The following is a 25,818-nucleotide window of genomic DNA, read 5'->3' on the forward strand; positions in this document are numbered from 1 at the left end:
GCCCTGTGTGTGTGTGTGTGACATCTGACCCCAGGCTTGGGTGGAGAGACTTCCTGGTCTGAGTCAAGCCAGCTTAGCTGCCCTCAGTCCTGCCCCCCTGCCCCGCTGGCTGGAGATTTCAGTAGAGCCTGGGGGAGAGGGGCAGTAAGAAGAGAGGTGAGTGGGAATCTGCCCCAGGTGGGTGCCATGGGGCTCACAGGAGAAGGTGGATGGGCGGTGCTTTGTGAATGAGAGTGTGGCGCTTTGCATACATGCCAGGCAAGGGAAGATCCGTGATGCTGCACAATTAACACCTGCTCTTCTGCAGAGAACTGGAGGGTTTGCAAAGTGTTGCCCTCGATCTTGCTTGACTCCCCCAGTCATGCAAAGCAGGCATCTCCAAGCCCACTCTACAGGTGAGGAAATGGAGGCCCTTGCCAGCACAATAAGTGGCTGCCCAGGGCCACTCAGGTATCAGTTGTAGCCGGGCCTTGAGTTCAGATCCTCGGAAGGAAACAGTGAGAGCCCCCAGGGTGGGCTTCTGAACCTTTGGCCCTGTTTCTGCTCTGACCCACTCAGCCCAGTTCCCTTGTGGCCCCAGGCCCCTCCTGCTCTGCTCAGCTGGCATCCTCAGATATCTTCCCCTTTGGTTTGTGTCCCCGGTCCATTGCACTTTCTGGGCTCTGGACTCCTTCTTACCCCTGTGTGTGTTGGCAAAGTCATGGATCTGTGGGATGACCCGCTGGGCATGGTGCTCCTGCCTCTGCAAGGCTGAGAAGCAGACACACTGGTGGATGGCTACACACATACACGAACACACACGCACACACACGCAAAGTCCTGCTGTGTGGATGGTGCCCAAGGCACCCCAGGGTGTTGGCACAGGTGTAGCCAACACACCAGCTGTTTGCCCACCCTGGGTGCATCTTTTGGATTCTGTTTTCATGAAGGAGGCCCCAAGGACTTGGGTCTTATGCGTGCAAAGCATTTCCAGACCGAAAAATTGGGGCAAATGCAAAAGCTTGCCAGGTGGCTCAGTGGGTAAAGAACCTGCCTGCCAGTGCAGGAGTTGAAGAGACTCAGGTTCTATCCTTGGCTTGGGAAGACCCCTGGAGGAGGAAATGGCAACCCACTCCAGTATTCTTGCCTGGAGAATCCCATGAATGGAGGAGCCCGGTGGGCTACGGTCCCTGGGGTTGCAAAGACTTGGACACACGACTGAGCTACTGACTGACTGAGTGCAAAAGCTTGGACACAGGAGAGAACAGCGGTATTTGAGCTCTGTCATTGGGGCTGCAGGGAGGGGCCCAAGCCACGGGCTGTCTGGAGCTCTGTGGGGAGCTTGTGCACAAGGGAGCGTTCCTGCCCTTGAGCCACAGGGCAGAGAAGACCAGGGAGGGGCGCGCAGGTGAGGGGATGTGGCTGTGGTCCAGGTAAGAGTAGGTGGTGAAGCCCCCGCTGGCCTTGGCTGAGGGCTGGAGGGAGGTGATGGGGTGAGAGCTGCCAGACTGCCGAGAGCTGCCGGCACTTGTCTAAGGAAGGGGCTGAGCGAGTGTGACCTGCTGGGACATCTGTCTAAAAGCAGGGGCTGCGGGGCTGGGCCTCTGTCTCTCCAGAGCCAGGATGAGAATGGCTGGCCATCGGTAACTGGGAAGCCTCAGGGCTCAGAAGCAGGCTTCCCTGGTTGTCGCTCTCTCTTAGGTGTTTGTGGCTACAAGCAGAGCCAGGACAGGTCCCTGCAGTGCCCGAGAAGGGGCGGCTCTGACCTCCTTCAGCCTCTGGAAGGGGTCTCATCAGTGTATTCACAGAGCCCAGTGCCTGCTGCTGCAACACCACTCACAAGGCCGACTGCAGCCAGTGGCACAGAGTAGCCTGGAACACCCATGCACTCTGCTCAGATACCCTGGCCCAGGTTTCCCGGTCACCTGCTCCAGAGATAAAGGACAGGACCAAAAAGGCCAGCCAGGGCAATCCTGGATGGCCGAGCATCCAATGTATGTAGAAGCTGAATGTTTCCATGTGGATTGGTTTTTAAAAATTAAAATGTATTTAGAAACTATTTTCTAAATCAGTCCTAAAGGAAATCAATCCTGAATATTCATTGGAAGGACTGATGCTGAAGCTGAAACTCCAATACTTTGGGCACCTGATGCGGAGAGCTGACTCATTAGAAAAGACCCTGATGCTGGGAAAGATTAAAGGTGGGAGAAGGGGACGACAGAGGATGAGATGGTTGGATGGCATCACTGTCTCAATGGACATGAGTTTGAGTAAACTCCAGGAGTTGGTAATGGACAGGGAAGTCTGGCATGCTGCGGTCCATGGAGTCGCAAAAAGTCAGACATGACTGAGCGACTGAACTGACTGACTGACTGAGAAACTATTTCAGACTGATAGATGGTAGAGAGATGAGTATATATGTGACAAGCATACACAATAGGGTTTTTCTTATAAAATCTAGGGGATGGTTAGATGGGTATTCACTGTACCATTCTTTTGACTTTTCTGTGTCAAATGGACATTTCCAATATAAGATACTGGTGGGAAAAAAAGACTGCACCTGCCAGTCTAGCTTGAACACATTTCTTTCCACAATAGCTGATCTGGAAAAAGTGTCCAGATTCACTCTGGGTAGGTCTCACTGACCCCACCCCCATCCCTCCAACCCCAGGGAATCAGGAGGTTGCCCTTTACACACCTCACATCCCATAATATAACTTTCTGTATAACTTTCTAATAAAGGGGGGAAATCCATGGATTTGGGAGGTTGCTGGAGTTGTGTTTCTCTTCCCGAAATCCAGAGTTCCAGACACCAGCAAAGGCCAGCCTTATGAGCAGGCCTTTTGAGGACAGTGGTCTCAGGGCACCTGTGTTAACTCTTCTCTGCTTGTGTCACGTGGCTGACTGATAGCTGACTGCCCCGCTTTCCCCAGGAACATCCTTGATGTGCAATGCGTGTGTGTGTGTGTGTGCGTGTGAGTGTGTGGGCACATGCTCAGTTGTGTCAGACTCTTTGCGACCCCGTGGACTATGGCCCGCCAGGCTCTTCTGTCCATGGGATTCTCCAGGCAAGAATCCTGGAGTGGGTTGCCATTTCCTCCTCCAGGGGATCTTCCCGACCCAGGTTTCAAACATGCGTCTCTTGCATCTCCTCCATTGGCAGGCAGGTTCTTTATCAGCTGAGCTGCTATGGAAGCCCAGAGGTCTTGATAATTTCCAGGAATTAGGTACACTACATTTTCAACACCAATCTCGGCTCTGAGAGATCATTTAAATATTCCCTGATAATTACATTAAAAATAACATTTGTATAGCACTTCAGGATTGAGATTGTGCTCACCTGCACTTCTGCCTGAAGCATCAGGACTGCCTCATGAAGTGGGCCTGGATATTTCTGGATTTGAGTGCAGAGCCTGGGGGCTCAGGAGAGTGACCGCCCTCACCGCTCACACAGGCAGGAAATGCAGTGTCAGGACTGCCGCCTCTCCTGACTGCCTCCATGGTCTCTTCTTAAATTGTTATTTGCAGAGAAAAAGCAACCCTCATAAGCAGTTTTACTTTGTGCAAAATATAAACTCACTGGTTGATATTCTGGAGACTCAGGCTTCCCTGGTGGCTCAGCTGGTAAAGATTCTGCCTGCAATGCAGGAGATTGCGGTTCAATTCCTAGGTTGGAAAGATCTGCTGGAGAAGGGATAGGCTACCCACTCCAGCATTCTTGGGCTTCTCTGGTGGCTCAGCTGGTAAAAAATACGCCTGCAATGCAGGAGACCTGCGTTCGATCCCTGGGTCGGGAAGACCCCTGGAGAAAGGATAGGCTACCCACTCCAGTATTCTTGGGCTTCCCTGGCAGCTCAGTGGGTAAAGAATCCACCTACAATGCAGGAGACATGAATTTTATCCTTGAGTTGGGAATATCTGCTGGAGAAGGGAACGGCTACCCCCTCCAGGATTCTGGCCTGGAGAATTCCATGGACTGTGTAGTCCATGGGGTCGCAAAGAGTCGGATAGGACTGAGCGACTTTCACTCACTGGATTCCTGGGAATTAGGAGTGCTGGAAAAATACGCTGGGCCATTTATTTTCTTTATTTTGTGACTTCTCACTAATGTCAGGTGAGTGGAGAAAAGGGTAAGTTAAACTGGAAATGGTTGCAATATTGAACCAGGACAGCAGGGGGCAGCCTGTAGCTTTGCATCCTCTGTGGAGCCCTGAACCACCAGTTACCTCTCCTACAGTCATGCCAGCACCCCCTCAAGGAAGCTGGGCATCTTTAAGATTGGAGGCACTTTGAGAATGAGTGTGACGTCCAGAGAAAGTGTCCATGAAGGAACCCTGCACAGCGGGCTTCCGGGAAGACGTGCTGGACACACAGCCCTCGGTGAAGAGAGTCTCCCGGCAGCGGTGATGCTGTAACAATAGGTGAGGCCCCGGCCCAGTCGATGGGAAAGGCCAGGAGGCCTCCCGCTCTGCAGATGTGCAGAGGTGAGAGCGGTGGGGTGGACAGGGGCAGCTATTTTCCAGTGGGCCTGGAGGGTTGTCAGTATTTTAACAATCGCCCTGTGCTTGCTGTTGTTTAGTCGCTCAGCCGTCTCCTACTCTTTGGCTTCCCAGTGGACTGTATAGCTTGCCAGGCTTCTCTGTCCATGGAGTTCTCCAGGCAAGAATACCGGAGTGGGTAGACGTTTCCTTTTCCATGGGCTCTTCCCGACCCAGGGACTGAACCCGCGTCTCCTGCATTGCAGGCTTGTTCTTTACCACTGAGCCAGCCTGGTGCTTTCCAGCCCAAATGCTGTGGTGTCAGTGGCTCACAAGATTGTTCTTCCCCTGCCCCCTGCAAGAAAAGGGGACAGGTCACGCGATGACAGTGGACCAGGCCGCCTTGCCTTTGACCTTCTGAGCCCCCATCTGAGTCCTCATGATTTACCCCCATTCCCCTCTCCCCCACTGACTCATGCTAGTTGGTGTCCCCGGGAGCCCAGAGGTCAGCCCTCACGCCTGCTCCAGGCTTGCCCCTAGCTCCAGGTGGTCTCTGACCCCGGGAACGAGGGGACTAGGATGGGGTGCCTCCTGCATTTTATTGGGCCTCAAATTCAGTCGGTGACCTAACCTGCAGAAAGGTGGTAAAATATGGTAATTACGAGCAAGCCCTTAGGGGTCAGACCCAGAGGCCAGCACAAGCTCCTGCCCTCACCAGCGCTCAGAACCCTGAGAGCAGCTGTGTTGGTGTAGACCCTAGTTTGCAGATACCTGTCAGACAAGCTTCTCTATGGGACAGACCCTGTCTCAATCCCCTTTCTGCTACTTATGGTTTTCCTCTGTCAATCTCAGTCTTATCCCTTGGCTGCTGCTGCTGCTAAGTCGCTTCAGTCATATCTGACCCTGTGCAACCCCATAGACGGCAGCCCACCAGGCTCCCCAATCCCTGGGATTCTCTAGGCAAGAATATTGGAGTGGGTTGCCATTTCCTTTTCCAATGCATGAAAGTGAAAAGTCAAAGTGAAGTCGTTCAATCGTGTCCGACTCTTAGCGACCCCATGGACTGCAGCCCACCAGGCTCCTCCGTTCATGGGATTTTCCAGGCAAGAGTATTGGAGTGGGGTGCCACTGATGGTAATAAAGCAGTCATCCCAGAGGGTTATGGCAACATGAAATGTCTCAAATTATGTATAAATCTTTTAGCAAACAGTCTGGCAACTGTTAAGAGTGATGCTGGCTAATTTTATCGTGATGATGTAGCAGCTTACCACATAGGGTAACCCCAAGAGCATTCTTGAAGCCCCAGTGCTGGGTTTACGGGGCTTGCTGCAGCTGGGAATCCAAGGCCAGCTTGGAAAGGAGCCTCGTGATTGGCCTTCTGCTGGGCGATTCTAGGGAGAGTGTTAGTCATTTTGCAGCTGCAAGATGGCCTTGCCCGGGTTTCTTTGTTTTTCTGTACTGTTGGTGTCATCCACGTCCTGTTGGAAACCTTGTTTACCTCAATTTGCCTGCCAGCAGGGCTAATTTGCACTTTCTCAGTGATTATACAGATCTTTGTTATCAAAGCCTTGGGTCTTGTTGAACGCAGCACATACGAGGTCATTCTTCCCCATAGAAACTGGAGCAAAACCTCTCCATAGCCTTATGACTGCAGCTGGGCTTTTCCTGGGCTCCAGGTGGCCCCACCTGACATCTCCAGCTTCTTGCTCCCTGGGACTTTCTCTGTGGTTGGTTCACACTTGACATTCAGGTCTCAGCTCAAATCCCATCCTTTCCATGACTTCCCACTAAAGAACTCCCAACAGCTCTCTGCCAGTCTGTCTCATCTCTGTTTTCTTCTTAGCATTGTTACCCCAAATTATTTTGTCCTTGTCTGTTTCCTTCGCTAGAGACAAACCATAGATGCACCATAAATGCATCTGCAGCTAGAATGATGCCTGGCATATAGTAAGTAAGTAAGGTTGCTCAGTTGTGCCCGACTCTTTGTAACCCCGTGGACTGTAGCCCACCACGCTCCTCTGTCCATGGGATTCTCCAGGCAAGAATACTGGTGTGGGTTGCTATTTCTTTCTCCAGGGGAACTTCCCAACCCAGGGATTGAACCCAGGTTTCCCGCATTGCAGGCAGACACTTTAACCTCTGAGCCACCAGGGAAGACCCATATAGTAGGGACTCAGTAAACTGCTGTAGAAGGAAGGAGGGGATGAAGGAGAAATATCCCAATGTATGATGCTTCTCTGTTTGGTCCATAGAATTCTAAGGAACTGGAAGAGGAGTTTCACATCTTGGGTTCTGCATCCTGCTCAAGCCCGTGGTCGCTTTTGCAGCATCCTTGCTGTGCCTCGGTTTCACCTTATCCACTGCAGAGAGCTCTCTGTTATGACATGCCTGGTGCTCTCCCGTAAGAAATGCCTTTCTGCGAGAGGGTCTGAGCTTCTCCATTCTGCCCCTAGAACTGCTGAGAACAAGATACAGGATGGCCTTCTAGGTAACTGAGGATGTCTGTCAGACCTCCAGTGAGTTGATTTTTTTCCAGTCTCTTCAAACATTCCTCCCAAGATGTGGTTTCTAAGTGCTTCAACTTCATCTCTATCAGGGACCCTGAAAAATCTGAAGGGTGTCTGTCCTTCAGAGGTACAATAACAAGGAGAATACCTACCATCCAAAGCATTTTGTGAGCATTAAGTGGCATAACACACGTAAAGGATTTAAGTACAACCCAAACACTCAGTTAAGGTTGATCTTACAAAAGACTGGGATTTATCTTGGAACTCCTATACACCTTGGGTTGAGGGCATGCTGCTCCAGAGAGAATTTGCAGTTATTTCTGCCAAGCACACAGGGAACCGTCAACCCTAGGTCACTCATAGATAATTTCTTGATTTTGGTTTGCAGACCAAATAGTGTCAGTTCAAACTCCATACCCAACGAGGGCAGGTATGTGATTATGGCTTCTCATGGAGGACTCTCTTTCGCTTCTTAGGGAGTAGGAGTGGGAATTGAAAGGTTTCCTTGACATCTTGCTCTGTTAATTTTTCCGTGTTCCATCTTCTTGTCCCTGAGAGTACAGCCTCCAAGGATCCTGCATTTCTAAGGCGTCTTATTTCCAAGTCCCTTCCTGGTACAGGCCCACGGTTTTGTTCTGGTTTCCGAACAGCGTGGACACCAAGCCTCCTTGTTCCCAAGCTTGGCAAATGTTCCCGGGGAGGGGGGGGGGTGGGGAGGGGGGGCAGGAGTTTGAGTTCTCAGTTTCCTCTTTGCTTTTGGCTCCTGGTTCTTCTTTGACTTGATCGAAGGCACCACTATGCATTAAGAGGATATTTATCATATATTACCCAGGATTTGTAGGTGTTTTGTGGCAACAGAATTTTCAGATTATGGAGATTTCCATGTTGCTGGAGACAAAAATATCCAGATAGATGTTATGACTCACTCAAACCCATGCAGCCTGAACGGAGCCAGACCTGCCCCCTCGCTGCCCGCTGCAGACATGCAGCTGGCCTGCCAGTACAAGCCTGTTTCCTGCTGGGCCTTCAGAAATACCACATCAGGCTCACAGACCCACCAGCGCCTTCATGGGTCTGTAGGCACGAGGGCAACTTGAACTGGCAAGTGTGGTTGGTGGCATCAGCGTCCCTTATGGTCACACTGAGGCCGCTAATTGCCATCTGTCATTGTTCATCTCTAGATGTTGCTGCCGCTTCATTTTTATAAAGACTTGTGGAAAGAGGTGAAACAATTTTTCTTGCTAAAATAAAGATGATTTAGCTCCTTGCCTTCCTTGGGGCTGTCATCCTAACGACCTCATTAAAGTGACATGAGGTTGGTTCCTACTGACTGTTCACCAGCTCCCAGCAATTAGCTCTTTTTTTTTTTTTCACTAATCATTTAAAAATTACACCATTCTGTGGGAGAAAATATTTGCAAATGATGCGACAGACAAGTGCTTAATCTCCAAAATATACAAACAGTTCATACAACTCAACAAAAACAAACAGCCCAGTTGAAAAATGAGCAGAAGACCTTAATAGACTTTTCTCCAAAGAAGACATGCAGATGAAGACATACAGCTGGCTGGTAGAGACAGGAAAAGATGCTCAACATCACTAATTATTAGAGAAACGTAAATCAAAACTACAATGAGGTACCATCTCACACAGGTCAGAATGCCCACCATTAAAAAGTCTACAAATAATGAATACCACAGAGTGTATGGAGAAAAGGGAACCCTCCTACACTGTTGGTGGGAATGTAAGTAGGTGCAGCCACTATAGAGAACAGTGTGGAGGTTCCTCAGAAAACTAAAAATAGAGCTACCATATGATCCCGTACGGAGAAGGCAACGGCACCCCACTCCAGTACTCTTGCTTGGAAAATTCCATGGACGGAGAAGCCTGGTAGGCTGCAGTCCATGGGGTCCCTAAGAGTCGGACATGACTGAATGACTTCACTTTCACTTTTCACTTTCATGCATTGGAGAAGGAAATGGCAACCCACTCCAGTGTTCTTGCCCGGAGAATCCCAGGGACGGGGGAGCCTGGTGGGCTGCCGTCTATGGGGTCGCACAGAGTCGGACAACGACTGAAGTGACTTAGCATAGCATGATCTGGTAATCTCACTCTTGGGCATATACCCAGACAAATCTGTAATTTAAAAAGATACAGGCAATCCTATGCTCATAACAGCACTATTCACAATAGCCAAGACATGGAGACAACATGCATGTCTACTAATCTATGAAAATATGGTGCATACACACAATAGAATACTGCTCGGCCATAAAAAATGAACTAATGCCATTTGCTGCAACATGGATGCAACTAGAGATTATCATACCAAGTGAAGTAAGTCAGAAAAAGATAAATACCGTATGATATTTCTTTATGTGGAATCTAAAATATGGCACAAATGAGCCTGTCTACAAAACAGAAAGAGACTCACACACAGAGAGAACAGACTGTAGCTGCCAAGGGGGAGGAGGCGAGGGAGAGGGCTGGACTGGGAGTTGGTAGATGCCAATTATTATATTTAAAATGGATAAACAACAAGGTCCTACTGTATATATCATCAGTCAGTTCAGTTGCTCAGTCATGTCTGACTCTGAGACCCCATGGACTGCAGCACGCCAGGCTTCCCTGTCTCCCAGAGCTTGCTCAAACTCAAGTCCACTGAGTCAGTGATGCCATCCAACCATCTCATCCTCTGTCGTCCCCTTCTCCTCCTGCTTTCAATCTTTCCCAGGGTCAGAGTCTTTTCCAATCAGTCAGTTCTCAGGGGTGGCCAAAGTATTGGAGTTTCATCTTCAGCATCAGTCCTTCCAATGAATATTCAGGACTGATTTCCTTTAGGATGGACTGGTTGGATCTCCTTGCAGCCCAAGGGACTCTCAAGAGTCTTCTCCAATACCACAGTTCAAAAGCATCAATTCTTCGGGGCTCAGCTTTCTTTCTGGTCCAACTCTTACATCCATACATGACCACTGGATAAACCATAGCTTTGATTAAAAGGATGTTTGTTGGCTGTATATTATAGGTAACTATATTCAGTCTCCTGGGATAAATCATAGTGGAAAAGATTATAAAACAAGAATGTATATATGTGTATAGCTGAATCACTTTGCTGTACAGCAGAAATTAGCACAGCATTGAAAATCAACTATATTTCAATAAAAAAATTAAAACTGAAAAAGTAAAAATCAATAAAAATTGCACCACTCTGGAAGTTTGCTCAAAATTGGTCAGTCTTGCTAGTTTGCTTCTAGATTTCACCTTTTTCCTCCATTCTTTAAAACTGGATGACATTTTCCTATTTTCAATCAGCCGACCTCTTTCTTCCTCTCTTAATTTCTTTTGTGTTATTTCATTTGATCTGGAATGAGGTCGTTCACTCTCCCGGCTATAAATTGTCTGGTTCTGACACTGAAATTATCTAACGTGACCAGAAACCCTTTTTTTCCTTTACCATCTCTCTCTTATCTGGGATAATGACATTGCATTGTCTATGATGTGAGAACTCTGGGGATAGAGCATGTGGATCAGAGTTGACGTTGTATCAATAAACCAGGTTATGGACTGAGCTATTAAAAATATAAGCCCCCCCATGTGAAGCAGTAGAATTCAGATGAAGCCTCAGGACTGGGAGAGGGAAGGGGGTGGGCATTGACAGTTATTTAACCCCTTTCTTTCCCAGACCACGTGCCAGACCCTCCCCCAAATCCCACAACCGCCAGAAGCCTCAGACACTGTGGAGTGGCCTGCCGAGGTGGGTGGAAAGCGGCCTCCAGCTGGTTTTGTGACTTGCGGAATTTAATTACCTGTTCATCTTACATTCATATAAGGATTCATCCATCTTTAAAAACTATTTTTTTCTTTTTGTTTCTCAGTATATACAAAGTAAGTGCCCCCTCTGGTTTAATTTTCCAAGTTGTAAGCTGAGGTGAAGGCAGTGTCTCGGGGACCTTCTAACCCCAAGTTATAACTCCAGCTACACCAGTGTGGCGAAACAAAGGCTGGAGAGAAAAGGGGTCCAGGTCAGTGAGAGATCTGACGTCTGTCCCGGTGGACACAGGGCAGGCCTGGTGCTGACTGTCCCGCTGTCCCCTCCGTGCTGGGCTCAGGTTTACTCTTGCTTTTAACCTGGGAAGGTTGATTTATGATGGCAGAGCCTAGTGGGCAGTTGGTTCTGTTGATGGTGTGTAAATCGGTGATGCCTCCCTAGTGCCTCCCCGCCCTCTCCTCTGGGCTGTTCCTTAGCCTTCCAAGGAGCCCAGAACATCACTGCAAAAGTACAGCAAGATTCTGGCAAGGCAGAGCAATTTCGTAACAAAAATATTTCTTTTAATATTTTAGTTGGGAATGCAGGCAGCTGTTAGAGGCTCTGAAGCTAAATTCCAAAAGTGAGGCAAAGTGACTGACAATCTGGGCACACTTGGCCAGGGAGTCTCCCTTTACCATAGCTCAGTTGGTAAAGAATCTGCGTGCAATGCAGGAGACCCCGGTTCGATTCCTGGGTGGGGAAGATCCCCTGGAGAAGGGAAAGGCTACCCACTCCAGCATTCTTGGGCTTCCCTTGTGGCTCAGCTGGTAAAGAGTCTGCCTGCATTGCGGGAGACCTGGGTTTGATCCCTGGGTTGGGAAGATCCCCTGGAGACGGGAAAGGCTACCCACTCCAGGATTCTGGCCTGGAGAATTCCATGGACTATACAGTCCGTGGGGTCGCAAAGAGTCAGACACGACTGAGCGACTTTTTCACTTTACTCCCTTTACAGGGCACAGGCAGGAGTTGGTCCAGGGCCAGGTGGTGGTCATGAAACAATGTGGTGCTCAGGGAGGGTCCCCATAAAGCAGTGCAATCCTCCCAGGAACTCTCCCCTGGGCTGTTCTTCCCTGAGAGGGACACGGAGGGCTGCGTTAGGACCATCCTCAGAGCTGGGAGGCACGTCTTCTTCTGCGTGACCCCATCATGTACATTGCCGTCTGCCTCCCCGCCCCCCATCATCCACCGAGGCTTCCTGCTGCGGCCCACCTGAGCATCAAGCATCTCATTCAGCTCCTGACCTCCACTCACCGCACTCCCCGCAACCCCGCCACTTCCTCCTACTGCTTCTCCATCATCCTCCCTTTGGTCCAGACACACTAAACTACTTGTCATTCCTGAGATGTGTCTGGAACACCAGTGGTGTCGTCTTCTGGGAAAGAGCATCTGGAAGGACTCAGGGCTCAGGGCTGACTGTCAGGGCTCACAGTCACTGAGCCTTCCTGGGACCCCTACTCCAATCTGGGTTCTGTCCTCTCCTGTCTGGACAGCCCCCGGCCTCCCAGCCTGGGACTTGTACTCCCTGTACTGCAGGCACGTGTTCATCTCTCTCCCCGCCTGGGTTGAGCAACTTGAGGGCAAGGAGCTGCGATGTTGAGTTCCTGGATGTCCCCCGGCGTGTAGCATCAGCCTAGCTTGTAGCAGAGGCCCAGCACATTTCTCTGGGATGAAGGACTGAATAGATAACTGAAAATAGCGAAAAGTCTCCCAGGCCAAGGCTTATACACCAGGAGATCACCAGGGATGGGCTGTCAGTGGGAGGACATTCCCAGGCCTGCTCATAAAGGGAATCAGGGGCAGTTTCTGGAACTTTCTGGGCACAGGTATCATCTTTGGAGAAACATATCCCTTTACTATGTGACTGTGAGGGGGTCCCTCCTTTGGCTGCCGGGTGTGGTGTGTTGGGGGCTTGGCTCCCCAAGTATTGTGGGGAGCCCCAGGAAACCAGCCCTGAGACAGAGAATGGGTTCAGGCAAGTTGGTGAGGGCAGTGCTCCGTGATCACCCACTACCCGGCGGAGAGGGCTACCCAGGGGGCGGGAGGGGGAAGCTGGGCTACGACATCCAACCACAGAGCGGAGGGGTGTTTCTCAGCCACTCCCTGAGACCCTTCGCAGCCCTTATGAGTTCCCCAAGTTGGAGCTAGGGGCCAGGTTTTACATCCCCACGATGACCATCAAGGGAGGCAGGCATGTTATGGGTTCAACCGTTTCCGTCTGAAGAGACGCGTTGAATTCCGGAGGCCGCCCCAACCTGGGAATATTTGAGAACCTGCTACAGAAAATGTTGTGCACAGGGATCTCAGGACAGTGGCGCGGTGTAGGCAAGAGACGCGAGATTCAAAGTAGCCTGGGTGCTTTGCATTAATTAATTCTTTTATTCACACGCTTCCTTCCTTTTCCAAATATTTACTGAACACCTGCTATTTGCTCTAGGGATATACTGGGGGCATGCCAAGGCGATGTTGTGAACCCCTCAGCCAGGCGCTAAATGGCTCCTGCCTTTCTGTGTTTCTGCAAATGAACCCTCTTTCTTGCCTCCTGGGATCCAGACCAGCAGCTTCATTCCCGCGTGCCTGCTGCGGCCCTCGCCACATGCACTCGATGTAATGTGATGGCGTAATTATAGAAATGGATAACACCCCGAGCTTCCTGAACCACCCCAGAACACGTTGCAATAATTTGTCACCCATTTTCCAAGGTAGAATGCGCTAACCCTTAATTATAAGCCAAGGCTAGAGATGAGTAAATAAATATGCATGCCAGTCTGAATGCTATAATTAGAACTACCATTTAGCTAAAGAAAAGTAGAGACGCTTTAATTCCAGGCCTCTGCCTGAATGTTGAGCTGCTGCTAGGGAACGGCCCGTGTGTGTTAACACGTTAAGTTCTGAGCAAGCAGTAGCGTAGTAAGAAGGCAGCGTTTTGTAAATGGGGCTGAGACGTACTCTACATGCCACTGGATGTTTCAGTTCTGTGTTTATTTCCCAAAGCCAACTTAATGTGATGGTTAGTAGTTTTCAGATACTTCAGACAGCTACTTTGAATGACAGTTTGGCATACGGTGTCTAACACTATTTGTATAACAGGTTGGCATCGCTCATTGGCAGCAAAGAGTTGGGTGATAATGGGATGGACACACACCATCTATTCATTTAACATTTTTTCTCAAGTACCCACTCCATGCCAGGCACCGTTCTAGGTAGCGATGGACACAAATGACTTGGACCTAGAGATTATCATACGAAGTAAGTCACTCCGAGAAAGACAAACATCCTATGGTATTGCTTATCCTGGCGTTGCAGTCCGTGAAGTTGCAAAGAGTCGGACACTACTGAGCGATGGAACTGAACTGATTGCCTATATGTGGAATCTTAAAAAATGGTACAGGTGAATCTATTTACAAAACAGAAATAGAGTCATAGACATAGAAAACAAATTTATGGCTACCAAGGGACACAGGTGGGGAGAGGGATAAAATGGAGATTGGGATTAACATATACACACTACTATGTATAAAATGTTGTTCAGTCACTACGTTGTGTCCAGCTCCCTGTGGCCCCATGGACTGCAGCACGCCAGGCCTCCCTGTACTATGTATAAAATAGATAACTATTAATAATAAGGACCTACTGTGCAGCACGGAGAAGGCAATGGCACCCCACTCCAGTACTCTTTCCTGGAAAATCCCATGGAGGGAGGAGCCTGGTAGGCTACAGTCCATGGGATCGCTAAGAGTCGGACATGACTGAGTGACTTCACTTTCACTCTTCACTTTCATGCATTGGAGAAGGAAATGGCAACCCACTCCAGTGTTCTCGCCTGGAGAATCCCAGGGACGGGGGAGCCTGGTGGGCTGCCGCCTATGGGATCGCACAGAGTCAGACATGACTGAAGTGACTTAGCAGCAGTGCAGCACAGGGAACTCTGCTCAATACTCTGTAAAAGTCTATATTGGAAAAGAATCTAAAAAAAGAGTGGATATATGTATATGTGTAACTGATTCATTTTGCTCTATACAGAAGCTAATATGACACTGTAAATCAACTATAAATAAAATTAAATAAAATTCTAATTAATAAAAATTAATTAAATTTAATTAAATAAAATATAATTATCTTATTTTTCTCCAATAAAAATTAAAAAACACAAATGACTTACTTTCATGGAGCTTACTTTTTAGTGAATAGACATACAAGAAAACAGTCAATAAGTGTATCAGTTCAGTTCAGTCGCTCAGTCCTGTCTGACTCTTTGCAACCCCATGGACTGCAACAAGTATATAGCCAAGTACATAATACATATGCTTTGTGGTATGGTGATAAGTTCTGCAAAGAAATGTCAGGAGCAGGGGAGGGAGTGGTGAGGGAGTGCTGTCTTAGGTATCATGACCTAAGGTTCTGATGAAGTGACATTGCAGTGAAGGCCTGAATTAAATGAGGGAGCAGTGGGGATACATGGAGAAAGTGTTCAAACAAGAGGAAACAGCAGGTGCAAAGGCCCTGAGGCATCTGAGGCAGGATCTGCCTGGAGTGTCTGAAGATCAGCCTGAAGGCCAGTGTGCCTGGAGAAGAGGCAGGGAAGGAGGTCTGGAAATAAGATCAGAGAGGAAGGCAGGGCCAGATTAGTAGCCTGGGGGCCACAGGGCGGATGTAGATTCACTCTGCAGAAAATGGGCGCCTTCTCAGGGACTTGAACAGAAAAATGACATGACTCGGCTTCAGTTTTAAAATGATCATTCTGACTTGGTGCCTCTCTTGGACGCAGAGGCGTGGGCGTGTAAGGAGACAGCCGCCCGGGGAGAGAGATGTACCTCTCTCTTCTTGTCTTGCTGGGGTGCAGCTGGCACAGGGGTTCGTGAGCAGGACCCGGGCTGTCTGACCCTGATCTCAGCTGTGCAGTCCTGGTCAAGCTGCTGGAATGCTTTGTGCCCCATTTACTCCACGTGGAGCCGTGGTAAAGAACTGCCTGAAGTGTAGGGGATGCAAGAGACTTGGGTTCCGTCCCTGGGTTGGGAAGAGCCCCTGGAGGAGGGAATAATACCCACTCCAGTATCCTGGCCTGGAGAATCCCATGGACAGGGGAGCCTGGCGGGCTACTGTCCGGGTGGTTGTAGAAGAGCCGGTCATGACAGCGACTACACAACAACAATGAGATCGGTGGGTTCTCCTCCAGGAGGGCTCTTCCTCCGCTTAGGTGCTGGGGTGCTTGGAAACATCCACAGTGCCCTCATCCCATTGCCTGAGATTGTTCCCTTCTCTCCCTCCGTGGGGTTGATGATGGGGACCCAAAGTCGGGAGACGGGGGAGCATGCTCTCTCCCTAGGCTCAGGGCTTGGGAATTGTGTGAAAGTGAAGTTGCTCAGTCATGTCCGACTCTTTGTGACCCCATGGACTGTAGCCTATGAAGCTCCTCCATCCGTGGGGTTTTCCACGCAAGAGTACTGGAGTGGGTTGCCATTTCCTTCTCCAGGGGATCTTCCTGACCCAGGGATCAAACCCTGGTCTCCCGCATTGCATGCAGATGCTTTACTGTCTGAGCTATGAAGGAAGCCCTTGGGAATTGTGTGAGTTCTCCCTATTTTGCAGTAATCATTTCCCTGTTTCCGTGACCAGAAAGTACACAATCTACAAGCCAGCTTGCTAATGACACTGCTGGTAAGAACAGATTTCTGATTCTGGATTGTTCTGGCCAGCTTGGCCTGGCTTTTGAACTGGGAAGGCAGTGAGGGGGACCGGAAAGAATGACCCTCCTAAATGTTAACTGAAGTGGCTCAGGGAATAGGGGGTGAAGTTTGTTCCCGAAGACAGTGAGGAAAATACACTTCTTGGCCTCACCAGAAATAACAGACATGTATATCCTAATTATGTCTGGGAGAAGATCACAGCCGACGTCTCCAAATGCAGTATGCAATTGAGAAATTCCAATTAGGTGGGTTTTAAAAGACAGATTTCAATTATGAGGGATAACCACCTGTTAATTGAATTGAATTTTCATTTCTCCTGGTTCCTTCGAGGCCAAGTGCACATTAGACCTGGCAAACGCTTATGTTTGTTCATGGACTTGCAGCTGTCTGGAAATCTGATGCTGTGGTAGCCACACAGAGGCTTTGTATGGGGGAGATATTAAGATAGTAACATGTGCAAAAGCCCCTACCCAGAGCCCAGCACTTAACAAGTACTTAATAAACACTAACTAGATCTTCACAAATCATTAATCTGGACAGCTGCTCATTTGATAACTGCTTTACTCTTTGTACGACAAAGGTGTGTATAGTCAAATCCATGGTTTTTCCAGTGGTCATGTATGGGTGTGAGAGTTGGACCAGAAAGAAGGCTGAGGGCTGAAGAACTGATGCTTTTGAACTGTGGTGTTGGAGAAGACTCTTGAGAGTCCTTGGGACAGCAAGATCAAACCAGTCAATCCTAAAGGAAATCAACCCTGAACATTCATTGGAAGGACTAATGCTGAAGCTGATGTTCTAATACTTTGGCCACTGGATGTGAAGAACTGACTGATTGGAAAAGACCCTGATGCTGGGAAAGATTGAGGGCAGGAGGAGAAGGGGATGACAGAGGATGAGATGGTTGGATGGCATCACCGACATGAGTTTGAGCAAGCTCTGGAAATTGGTGATGGGCAGGGAAGCCTGGCGTGCTACAGTCCACGGGGTCACAAAGATTTGGACATGACTGAGCAACTGAACTGAACTGAACTTAAGTAATTAAGGAAATCAAGTCAGAGACAGAAACTAGAATGGTGGTTGCCAGTGCCCGTGGGCTGGGGAATGCAGAGTTATTGTTTAACGGGGACAGAGTTTCAGTTTTATAAGATGAAAAGTCTGGAGATGAATGGTGGTGATGGTTGCACAACATTATGAATGTATTTAATACCACCGAGCTCTATGATCTAAGATGGTCAAGTTTGTGTTATGTGTAGTTTGCACGCTAAGTAGCTTTAGTTGCGTCTGTCTCTTTTCGACTCTATGGACCGTAGCCTGCCAGACTCCTCTGTCCATGGGCTTCTCTAGGCAAGAATAGTGGAATGGGTTGCCTTGCCCTCCTCCGGGAGATCTTCCCGACCCAGGGATTGAACCCTCATCTCTTAAGTCTCCTGGTATTGGCAGGCAGTTTTTTTTTTTTTTAACTGCTAGCACCACCTGGCGGAGAAGGCGATGGCACCCCCCCTCCAGTACTCTTGTCTGGAAAATCCCATGGACGGAGAAGCGTGGTGGGCTGCAGTCCATGGGGTCGCTAAGAGTCGGACATGACTGAGCGACTTCCTTTTCACTTTTCACTTTCATGCATTGGAGAAGGAAATGGCAACCCACTCCAGTGTTCTTGCCTGGAGAATCCTAGGGATGGCCGGGCCTGGTGGGCTGCCGTCTATGGGGTCGCACAGAGTCGGACACGACTGAAGCGACTTAGCAGCAGCAGCAGCAGCACCTGGGAAGCCCATGTGTATTTTACCACAATAAAAAACGTGTGAAAAAAATGGAGGGGAAGTTGGCAGAGTTTCTAGAAGTCGAGGAAGGGAAAACATGGTAATGTTGGACTTGGAATTTATAGTTTTACCTTTTTGGCCAAACTATAGACAGTGGGGAGCTTGCCGGGGGCACTAGTGGTAAAGACCTCACCTCCAACACAGGAGACGTCGGAGATGCAGTTTCCATCCCTGGGTTCAGAAGATCCCCTGGAGGAGGGCATGGTAACCCACTCCAGCTTCTTGCCTGGAGAATCCCCATGGACAGAGGAGCCTGGCGGCTACAGTTCCATAGGCTCCCAAAGAGTCAGACACAAATGAAGCTACTTAGCACACAGCACGCACAGACCATGGTATCTTAAAGAAGAAAGATAGAAAGGCCTGGTGATATCTTGTCTTCTGCATAATTTCTGTTATGGAAATTAAAATGTGTCTGTAGAGCTTATCTGTTACAAGTGCAATTTTGCAATCTTTTTCCAAGGGAGAGCTTCACACTGTAGTTATATTGGGGGAAATGTGTTTTAAAATTCATTATTTTTAAATCTTTGAAATTCTCTCTTGTTCCCTCTCAAAAGCCAGCATTCTGTAAAACTCGTTAATATTAAGCCTTCGAAATTCTATCTTGCTCCCCTCAAAAGTCAGCATTTCATTTGTTCCTGCATGCCCGGTGCTTTTGTACGAGGGGTTTTGTGCTGTTTGAAAAGCAGCAGTCTCTTTCCTATATGTCCAGCTCCAAAGACAGCGGTGGTAAATTGGATTCATTTTTTTTCAGTAACTGTGGAAGCGATGCCCTGGGAATGTTGAATTTATTATCGTGCTGCCTTACATGTGTACAGATCTGAAGAACCATTACTGAAAAAATACAAGCTCGTCATTTCCTTAATTACCCTTCCGAGAGGCTCTTCTGTGCCTGAAAGAGTTTCACAAAACACTGACAGGGAAATGGTGAGTGAGGTGTCAGATGTGTTACTAAGGTCAGTTATAATGATCCAGAGGTGAGCAGAGAGGTAATGAAAGAGAAGCTACACAAATATGGCGGATCCATGGGGCTGATCGCTAACGCCTCCTCATGTACTAAGATATGTGTTTAAGACTGTGGAATCCATAAATACCTAGGGAGGGAAAAAAGAGAGAGGAGCAGAGACGAACCTTTGGGTTTTCCCAATACCAAAATACTTCATGAGTTTCAGGAGTTACGGCCAAACGACAGAGGATGAGGTGGCTGCATGGCATCGCTGATTCAATGGACATGAGTTTGAGCAAAAGCTCTGGGAGATGGTTTGCACCTTTAATATTTGGACCCTTTTTCTTAAACACTGAACCCTCTCTCTTCCCCTCCATTCTGGCTGGAGTTTAAGCAGGCTAACTGCACTTGATGTTAACATTTTGCAATTTTATTAGCAAGTTTTAAAAAGGGTCTTAAGGAACTGAAAATGTAGTTGATGAATTTAGACAATGTGCTTTTTTGCCTAGGCATGATGTGACAGATCTCGGGTACTTTGGGGGAATTTGGGGGAATTAAAAGAAGATCCAACTTTGACATGAGAGTAAGCACTTAGCAAAAATGATTCAAAAGCCCGGTGGCCTTGATCAGTGTTACAGACTGAATGTTTATGTCCCCGAAGATTCATATATTGAAATGTTAAGTTCCACTGTGAGGGTATCCAGTGGTGATTAGGTTATGAAGGTGGGGCCCTCAGGAATGGGTGGTTGTTGTTCAGTCGCTCAGTCATATCTGACTCTTTTCGACCCCATGGACTGCAGCACACCAGGCCTCCCTGTCCACCTTCTCCCGGAGTTTGCTCAAACTCATGTGCATTGAATCAGTGATGCCATCCAACCATCTCATCCTCTATCATCCCCTTCTCCTCCTGCCTTCAATCTTTCCCAGCATCAGGGTCTTTTCCAATGAATCAGTTCTTTGCATCAGATGGCCAAAGTATTGGAGTTTCAGCTTCAGCATCAGTCCTTCCGATGAATACTCAGGACTGATTTCCTTTAGGATGGACTGGTTGGATCTCCTTGCAGTCCAAGGAACTCTCAAGAGTCTTCTCCAACACCACATTTCGAAAGCCTCAATTCCTCAGAGCTCAGCTTTCTTTATAGTCCAACTCTCATATCCATACATGACCACTGGAAAAACCATAGCCTTGACTAGATGGACCTTTGTTGGCAAAGTAATGTCTCTGCTTCTTAATACACTGTCTAGGTTTGTCATAGCTTTTTTCCCAAGGAGCAAGCAGATGACACCACCCTTATGGCAGGAAGTGAAGAGGAACTAAAGAGCCTCTTGATGAAAGTGAAAGAGGAGAGTGAAAAAATTGGCTTAAAACTCAACATTCAGAAACTAAGATCATGGCATTCGATCCCATCACTTCATGGCAAAGAGATGGGGAAACAGTGGAAACAGTTACAGACTTTATTTTTGGGGGGCTCCAAAATCACTGTGGATGATGTCTGCAGCCATGAAATTAAAAGACGCTTGCTCCTTGGAAGAAAAGTTATGACCGATCTAGACAGCATATTAAAAAGCAGAGACGTTACTTTGCCGACAAAGGTCTGTCTAGTCAAAGCTATGGTTTTTCCAGTAATCATGTATGGATGTGAGAGTTGGACTATAAAGGAAGCCGAGCACTGAAGAATTGATGCTTTTGAACTGTGGTGTTGGAGAAGACTCTTGAGAGTCCCTTGGACAGCAAGGAGATCCCAACAGTCCATGAAGCTGAAACTCCAATACTTTGGCCACCTGATGTGAAGAACTGACTCTTGTAAAAGACCCTCATGCTGGGAAAGATTGAAGGTGGGAGGAGAAGGGGAGACAGAGGATGAGCTGATTGGATGGCATCACCGACTCAATGGATATGAGTTTGAGCAAGCTCCAGGAGTTGGTGATTGACAGGGAACCATGGCGTGCTGCAGTCCATGGGGTCACAAAGAGTCAGAAATGACTGAGCAACTGAACTGAACTGAACTGAGCATGGCCCTGCCCACCAGACCAAGACCCAGTTTTACCCACAGCCAGTCTCTCCCATCAGGAAGCTTCCACAAGTCTCTTATCCTTATCCATCAGAGGGCAGACAGAATGAAAACCACAATCACAGAAAACTAATCAAACTGATTACATGGATCACAGACTTGTCCAATTCAATGAAACTATGAGCCATGCCATGTAGGGCCACCCAAGACGGACGAGTCATTGTGGAGAGTTCTGACAAAACGAGGTCCACTGGAGAAGGGAATGGCAAACCACCTCAGCATTCTTGCCTTGAGAACCGCATGAACAGTATGAGAAGAAATGGGGTTAGTGTCCTTATAAAAGGAACCCCAGACAGCATCCTTCATACTTCCACCACTTGGGGGAGCAGTAAAAAAAGAGGGCTGTTTATGACCAAGGAAGTGGACTCTCACCAGGCACTGAATCCGATGGCAGCCTGACCTCAGACCTCCAGCCTCCAGAACCATGAGAAATACATGTCTGTTGTTTATAATCCACACAATGTATGGTATTTTGCTTATAATAGCCTGAATAGACTAAGACAATTAATGCAAAAGGGTTAAGGCATTAACCTTAATGCCTTAAGGTGGTTCGTTGCTCAATTATGTCTGACTCTTTTCGACCCCATGGACTGTAGCCCACCAGGCTCCTCAGTCCACGGGGATTCTCCAGGCAAGAATACCGGAGTGGGTTGCCATGCCCTTCTCCAGGGGATCTTCCCAACCCAGGGATGGAACTTAGGTCTCCTGCATTGCACATGGATTCTTTACCATCTGGGCCACAAAGGAAGTCCAATGTAGAAAGTAACCCAAAGCAAATGTAGACCGCAAATCTGAGTTGAAGGTGGTTTGTGTGTGTTGATAGAGAAGACTGTTTCTTGTCACAGCTACTGCCAATTAAATACTTTTTGAGCCAGATGGAAAGGTAATTAACCGCAAACCCACTTGTACTTTTTCCATCCACGAATTATAATATCTTGGGAATCCCAGGGAACCACTAGTGATTTATGCATAGGGGATATAGCACTGTCATTTTGAGTACTAACATGCACTTCTGCAAGACTTAGGTCTGTCTTTTGAAAGATGGACAGAGTCAGAGAAAGTACAGCAAGGACAATAGGAAATATTGAAGTGATGTGTGTGTGTGGTAGCGTTGAAGGTCACCAGCTTCACAATTCCACACACCTATGTTTAAATATGGTACAACTTGGGCATTCTTTATAAATTATCAGAGTCTGTTTCCTTATCAGTTAAAATTTTTTAAAGTGTGTGTTTCTTAAAGGATTAAATAGGATGAGAAAAATAAATAAATTAGCACCATGACCAGTAGATGCTTAATAAATATTAGCTCCTCCATCTTGCCTAGCAAGTAATTCTAGTGCTTTAGCAACTGTTGCAAAAATTGGCTGAAAACTGACAGATGAAGTTTATTTATTAACATTTATTCATGATATAAAATAGTGATTAGTATGATAATCTATTAAAATTTTCAAATGTGCTTTGAACAATTTATTGTCCAAAATAACCTAAATCTGGGGTGTGTTTAAGACAGCTTTATTCTGAGGTGTTGAAATGCACAAAGCATCACATAGTTGCAAAAACACTGAGAAAGGGTAGCTCTCCTTGCGTTTTTTTTCCCCTCCCCCCATTAAAACAATGGACTTGGTAGTGCTGTTTCTTCTTAATGAGTTCCCTTTACTGGAAAATCACTGAGCTTGAGGGTTGTATTGTGGATTTAATCTTCTTTGTAAGACTAACATCCAAGTTGCATGGAGTCTTTTATGCTTTTTTATCACCGAACTGGAGGTTTTCTGAACCCCTGACTGTAAGATCCTCCCTTTTGCACGTGGCCACAGAACCCACTGAGCCATTACTCAGCTGTTACCTCCTTATAGCGTGGGTTAGGGATGTGTCCATCATGCACTTCTTTGCAGTGAGATGTTGGAGGGGTTGTCTCCCCCAACCTTCTGTGGAGGTCTTACTCATCAGAAGAAATGTATAGAGACATGCTTTTCTTGCCCTGTACCACTGGACGTGATGGTGTTTCCTTGAAGCACCAGTACTGCAACAGCTATCTTATCACCCTGAGGGAGCCAAGCCAACGTGATGAGCTACACAGAGCAGAGAGCAGAGCAGGAAGATGGGGAGGACCTGTGTTAGCCAGGTTGGAGCTGCCCTGCTCTGGACTTAGCATTACGTTGGTCGTAAATCTGCCTTACTGCTTAAGCCAGTGTAGTCAGGATTTTCTACGAGTTTTTTACTTTCCCTGGTGCATGTTTTTCTAAATTGAAGTATAGTTAATTTACCATATTAGTATCAGATGATACTATTTGTATAGATTACACTCCTTTTTATTAAAAAGCAATGGTTATATTTCCCTGTGCTGTACAATATATCCTTGCGGCTTATCTATTTTGTACATAGTAGCTTGTGTCTCTTAACCCTCTACCCCAACCCTACCCCTCCCTTCTCCCCTCTCCCCACTGGTAGCCACAAGTTTGTTTTCTAATTCTGTGGGTCTGTTTCTCTTTCGTTATATACATTTGTTTGTTTTCTTTTTTTAGATTCCATATATAAAAGATAACAGTCTGACTTAATTCACTAAGCGTAATACTCTTTAGGTTCATCCAGGTTGTTGGAAATGGCAGAATTTCATTCTTTTTTATGGCTGAGTAATATTCCATCATATATGTATATTTATGCCACATCTTTAGAGAAGGCAATGGCAACCCACTCCAGTACTCTTGCCTGGCAAATCCCACAGACGGAGGAGCCTGGTAGGCTGCAGTCCATGGGGTCGATAGGAGTCAGAGACGACTGAATGACTTCACTTTCACTTTTCACTTTCATGCATTGGAGAAGGAAATTAGCAACCCACTCCAGTGTTCTTGCCTGGAGAATCCCAGGGACAGGGGAGCCTGGTGGGCTGCTGTCTCTGGGGTCGAACAGAGTTGGACATGACTGAAGCAACTTAGCAGCAGCAGCAGCAGCATGCTACATCTTTATCCGTTCATCTGTTGATGGGTAATTAGGTTGCTTCCATCTCTTGGTCATTGTAAACAGTGTTGCAGTAAATCAGGATGCCCCGATATATGTTTTAAAAGAGGGTGTGATAATGACAGTCACAGACACAAAAAATGAACATATGTCAAAGATTTTATTTAATTCACTTATTATTGGGGGAACCAGTCAGATGTTGCAACAGTTCAAAGGCAAATTCAGAGACAAACACAAATCAGTTCATTTCAGTCCCTCAGTCGTGTCTGACTCTTTGCGACCCCATGGACTGCAGCACACCAGTCCCCCCTGTCCATTACCAACTCCTGGAGTTTACTCAGACTCATGTCCATTGAATCGGTGATGCCATCCAACCATCTCATCCTCTGTCATCCCCTTCTCCTCCTGCCTTCAATCTTTCCCAGCATCAGGGTCTTATCAAATGAGTCAGTTCTTCGCATCAGGTAGCTACAGGATTGGAGTTTCAGTTTCAGCATCAGTCCTTCCAATGAATATTCAGGACTGATTTCCTTTAGGATGGACTGGTTGGATCTCCTTGAAGTCCAAGGGACTCTCAAGAGTCTCCTCCAACACAACAGTTAAAAGTATCAATTCTTCGGCACTCAGCAAATAATACTAACAAATAATGCAAACAAATAAGTAATGCTAAAAAAAAGGTATTTATAGATAAATTAAAAGTTGCCTTTTTCCAGGGAAGGGAAGGAAGAAAACCATTGTCCTTCTAAATAGAGTTAATTTGCATGTCTATGGACAAGAATCACTTGCACTGCTACTGGCTACAATTTACAGAACAGTAAAATAGCTTAAATAAAATGAGAGGTGTAAATCCCAGAGAATGAGAAAATCCAGAATTAGACAATGCTATCTTTCCCATGAAGATGCTCGGTAATCATTTTGGTCTGTTTCAAAGTTTTTCACGTATGAGTCATACCTGTCAAATCTAAGAGGTTTATTACCCCTGTTTCCCATCCTTTTTTTTTTTTTAGTCTGAATGCCAGGGTGGTTTTGGTTATTTCTCAGGCTGTTTTATGATTTTTCTTTTTATGACTCTTAACCTCCAAGAAAGCAGGACTCCTGTCAATTCCTCTTTTAAGCCCAGTCTCACTCCAGTGTTTAAGCTTTATAAGCAGGGCTAAGCCCGAGGCCAGGGGTGGCGGCGGGGAGGAGCAACCGCAGGACCGAGGCCAGGGGTGGTGGCCGGGAGGACCAACCCCACATCCAAGCAGCCGTGGCTGCGCGGGCGCAGGAGGGCCTAGAGGAGCTATCCCACATTGAAGGTCAGGAAGGGCGGCGGTGAGGAGATACCCCTCGTCCAAAGTAAGGAGCAATGGCTGCGCTTTGCTGGAGCAGCCGTGAAGAGATACCCCACACCCAAGGTAAGAGAAACCCAAGTAAGACGGTAGGTGTTGCAAGAGGGCATCAGAGGGCAAACACACTGAAACCATAATCACAGAAAACTAGTCAATCTAATCACACTAGGACCAGAGCCTTGTCTAACTCAATGAAACTAAGCCATGCCTGTGGGGCAACCCAAGACGGGCGGGTCATGGTGGA

The 25,818-nt window shown here is 47.5% G+C and overlaps 1 long non-coding RNA gene across 1 annotated transcript in view; it reads left to right on the forward strand.

The window, feature by feature from the left end:
• The first annotated feature begins 4,220 nt into the window (after positions 1-4,220).
• LOC101904759 (uncharacterized) overlaps positions 4,221-25,818 on the forward strand; it is an 85,196-nt gene continuing 63,598 nt past the window's right edge. The window contains exon 1 of the long non-coding RNA XR_009496529.1: positions 4,221-4,463. This is a non-coding gene — a long non-coding RNA (uncharacterized lncRNA). The remainder of the gene's footprint in view (positions 4,464-25,818) is intronic.

The sequence above is a fragment of the Bos taurus genome, chromosome 11, assembly GCF_002263795.3.
Source record: "Bos taurus isolate L1 Dominette 01449 registration number 42190680 breed Hereford chromosome 11, ARS-UCD2.0, whole genome shotgun sequence".
Taxonomy (NCBI): domain Eukaryota; kingdom Metazoa; phylum Chordata; class Mammalia; order Artiodactyla; family Bovidae; genus Bos; species Bos taurus.